General features: G+C 47.4%; 1 non-coding gene and 1 pseudogene across 1 annotated transcript; both read right to left on the bottom strand.

The window, feature by feature from the left end:
- Positions 1 to 951: 951 nt before the first annotated feature.
- On the bottom strand, positions 952 to 1069 carry LOC136852053 (5S ribosomal RNA; annotated as a pseudogene).
- Positions 1070 to 2575: 1506 nt separating this feature from the next.
- On the bottom strand, positions 2576 to 2682 carry LOC136852047 (U6 spliceosomal RNA). The gene has a single exon (XR_010857068.1). It is a non-coding gene; the product is annotated as a U6 spliceosomal RNA (small nuclear RNA).
- Positions 2683 to 4538: the final 1856 nt, after the last annotated feature.

Genomic DNA, 4538 nt, shown 5'->3' with positions numbered 1-4538 from the left:
CCAAAATCTTGGCAAACCTCCTGATGAAGGGTCCATTCCTTCGGCAGGAGTTGATGGCGCCAACAGAGCAGGTCTGCTCGAACATTTTCGACCCCTGCAACAAAACTTGTGAGAATCAAAATGTTGCGAGCATAGGCTCAAAGAATAATCTCTCTTGCAAGGCTGAACAGGGAACAAGAGTGTGTATTGTCCGAGTGTTGTCCGAGTTTAGAACTACACGATTGCAAACTTGGACCTCGAAGAATTGGAGAGCTAAAAGATAGCCGCCAAATCTTTGATGTTGATGTGCCAGGACACCTGTTCCCTCTCCAGGTTCCTAACACTTCCTCTCCCCCTAGTGTTGCCCCCCAACCTGTTGACGACCCATCGGAAAAACAACACTAGGTTGGGGTTCAGAAGCTTGAGGGAGATCCCTTTCTGCAATTTCGTTGGATCGAGCCACCACCACAGATCCTCTTTATGGAAGGAAGAATTCTCAATTCCTCTTTCAAGTCTTCCTTGCTTTGCCAGTTCTCCAACAAAAAGAACTGAAGAGGCCTGAGATGCAGACTCCCCAGAAAACAAACTTCTCCAGCGAGGAAATGGTCCCCAGCAGACTCATTCATTCCTTCACCGAGCATGTTTCCTTTTCCAAGAAGGCCGAGACTTTTTACGTCCACATAGAAGTTGCCGTTCTTGCGATGGACGGAGACGCTATAAAAGCCGCTGAATACATCTGAATTCCCAGACACAATGGACAGTGAGGGGATCAGCTGCGACTTCTCCACAGACCAGAAGTCCCAGGGACTTCACGAGTTGCAGAGTCAACTGAAGGTCCTCCAGATACCTTTTCGCCGACGACGCTCGAATCAACCAGTCGTCCAAGTAGAGTGAGATCCTGACGTGCGACAGGTGCAACTGCATCGCAACGTTTTTCATGAGACGTGTAAACACCCTCGGAGCAAAATGTGACGCCAACAGCATCTGGTGTTCCCAGGCGGTCACCCATCCAAGTACTGACCAGACCCAACGTTGCTTAACTTCGCTGATCGGGAAGAAGCGGTGTTTTCAACGTGGTATGGCCGTTGTGCAGAGTCCAAAGCAGAGAGCCCTGAACTGGTACGTCTAGTCCCCCAAGACAACCTGAGATACTTCATCGAACGTGGATGAATTGGGGCGTGAAGATAAGTATCTTGGAGATCCAAAGATACCATCCAATCCCCGGGATGAAGGGCTCCTAGTATTGACTGCGAGGTCTCCATCTTGAACTTTTCCTTCCGGACCAAGTTGTTCGACCTGTTGACGTCCAAGACGGGTCTCCAGCCTACTGAAAGTTTTGGGACTACAAACAATCTAGTAAAATCCCGGGGAACACCGAGTCCAAGACCTGTTCCACTGCTCTCCGCTCGAACATCTGTTGAGCAGGTCAAACACAATTTTCTGTTTGACAGGAAGGCAGTTGGGAAACAAAAACAAAGGAGGAGGAGACAGGAAGGGAATCAAGTAACCTCTCTCTAACAGTAGGAGGGACCAAACGTCTGCCCCTCACTCTTTCCAGGCTTGTGCAAAATGAAGCCTGGTTGCAAATGGAGTCTGGAGATGAAAGGAGTCACTTGCTACCTCTCTTGGAAGTGACATTCCTTCGGGAAAAAACTCTCTCTCGTGGTGCGGGTCTCGTGTTGCTTCCCATGGAAGCCCCTTTTTGTTAGGCAATTTATTTAGCTTTCTTTTACTTTTTGTATCATTGAGATCGGTGCAATCGTTATGAAGGAGATGCAGTTTGAATGTCGATAACTTTAGTTTTGAGAAAACGCGATTTTTGCTTCTCTGTGTATTTATTTGCTTGCTGTTACACAGATGGCTTTGATGTTTTATGACATAATGAAAAGCCAAAAATAGACCTGCAAAGTAATAATATACTTCGCTAAATGAAGCTAAATGAAGCGAGTGTCAAAACACGGCTCAGGTTGGGCAGAGCGACGTTTTACTTAGTCAAGCTCTGAGCTGCTACTGACTGACTGCCACTGACTGCCCTGCGGCATTCCTGGAACGCTGATGCGTACTATGTCCACAGGGTTGCCATAGATCGTCCATTAGATATTATTTCATAGCTAAAAGGAAATTACCACCGATATACTGACATTATCATTACATTATAGAAAAATGTAATTTGACTATGATAGGGTTACTGTTTTGTTTATAACTCCTAACTGTGGCGAACTTTTAAATAAAACTTTCTGAGAAGATAGTCAGGATATGTATGATGCCATATATAAAATATCCCAGAAAAATTTGATTTCCGATTTTTTTCGTCAAACGCTCCCCTTAAGACAAAGACAACTGCGAAGGTGGAGAGAGAGAGCCGAAGGTTGAAAAGTCTCAGGAAACAGATCCCTTTCTAAAAAAGCCAGAGTCTGATAATCAGAGGAAGAAGAAGACGAAAGAAGTTTCTCTTCATCCAAAGGCTGTGACGAAAGAGGATGTTCTTCCCAGCTGGTGGGTCTTGAGTGAGTGGTGAAAGTAGTTCCGATTCGCCGACACGTGGCGGGAACTCCGCGAACGAAGAAGTGTCAACTAGAGTCGTATAGTAAACATAAAAAATGTGGAACAGCTTCACGATTAGCGTGTCATCCTTGCGCTTCTGAGCCATGCTAATCTCTCTGTATCGTTCCAATTTTAGTATATGTGAGCCGAAGCAAGTACTGGCTAAATTAAGAAGGACATCAGATGTTGAAGCGGGTAGTTGTGCGACATGATGAACAACTGGAGCGGCGTCAACACAAGACTTGAAGCTATACGGCGAGCGAGCGCGGAGCGTCATGGCGTGGCGAGCGCGAGAGGCTCCGTGGCAAGTACTAGAAGAGAGTCAGCAGCGTGGAGAAGCGGCGCGCGTCATGGCTGAGCGCGGTGGCGCCAAGGTGAGGAGGCGTGCGTGAGCGAGAAGCGAAGACGAAGAGCAAGACACGCGCTCCTGGCGCGAGACAAGAGAAAAGGCCAACACCTCAAACTCGGGAAGACGAATAGGAAGCCACTAAACACTCTCTCTAGACGACAGGAGAAGCCCCAAAACGTTCTGAAGAGGAAGACAGAGTGAAGGTGAAAGTCTGTACCTCTTAACAGGCAGATTTGAATCTTGAAAGGTTCATGAGAGCATCCAGCTGTTGTTGCAAACCCAACAAAATCTTACGCGTTGGAGAAGCCACTCTCTCGGGAGAAGGGCTGAACCTGAGAGAAGGAAAGGGGGGAGAGACGTATACTTCCTTCCACAGGGGAAGAAGCTCAGCCCTTGCCTTAGCGCGACAGGGGGTCGAGTAGCGTCATCATTCCGAAAAACACTTTATTCTCTTCTTCTGCAGAGGAATATCCACGCAACTTTCGGGGAAGAGTACAAACGTCTAGAGGAAGAGGACGTGAAGCGCCCTCTCTCTCTAAGCTTCTCTTAAGAGGGCGAGAGTCCAACCGAGAGCTCCAACCCCGAGGCGGGGGAGGACGTGTCGGAGGACGAGAAGCAATCCTTCAGGATGCGTGCCTGAGCACGATCCCTGGCAGCCTGGGTAGCGTCATCAGGACCTGCCGAAGGGACGCCAGATCGGTGGGAAGCCCCCGTAACCCTCATGCGGCTTTCGACATGCCCCCTCCCTGGTCCTGGGAGTTCGACAGAGGTCCAGGCCTAGAGGCATTATAGGGCCGATCTGACGCCCCCTCCACAACACTAGGGGCACTAGCACTAACACTATGCGTTTGAATTGCATTCACTTTAGTTTCAAGAGCACGCATTGACTCCAACACGAGAGCCAGGGAATTACCTTCTGCAGCAACAAACTACAGGGTTAGTACTAAAATTTACTACAGGGTTACTAGTAGGAGAAAACCCTGACTGTCCATCTAAGGATGCACTCTAGGAGGAAGATCTCCTCAGCCTATCACGCTCCAATTTAAGCATATAGGCTTCATATTTCTTCCACTCACCCTCAGACAATCCCACACATTCATTACCGATTATCATAGAGCATTGAACACCCTTACATATCATACATAAAAAGTGTGAGGAACTATCAAAGTCTTCGATAGCCTCACCTTACATTCACCCAAGCTACAGACTCGATAGCTAGAGGTAAGACATCTTAATTATAAGAAAAGTCAAAAGCAAAATCAAAAAACGGTCCACAAAGAGCGTATGCCAAGTCACAGATCCAGTCGAATACCAAAAACAACCAAAATACTTAAGTGACAACAAATTTCGAAATCCAAATGGCGGAGGAACTGACAACAGGTGTTGACAGTCCGGCGACAGAGAAAATCTGAATAGAAAATGGGAATGGTTCCTGATACCCACCTCCCAGCGGCAGGAATGGGTACTAACCACCTGACCCGGAATGGTAGTTTTGAAATTCTGTCGGACCTTCGGAGAATACAGCTATATATATATCTGACAGGTAAGTCTCATTGAACAAACTTCACAAGATTTACAGGTCCTATATATCTGGCAGGTAAGTTATGGGGTATGTATCAGCATCACTGGCGCTAAAGACTTGACAATTTATAACTCCACCAGCTGG

Source organism: Macrobrachium rosenbergii, chromosome 24 (genome assembly GCF_040412425.1).
Source record: "Macrobrachium rosenbergii isolate ZJJX-2024 chromosome 24, ASM4041242v1, whole genome shotgun sequence".
NCBI classification, from domain to species: Eukaryota; Metazoa; Arthropoda; class Malacostraca; order Decapoda; family Palaemonidae; genus Macrobrachium; species Macrobrachium rosenbergii.
This window is presented reverse-complemented; position numbering and strand designations above follow the sequence as displayed.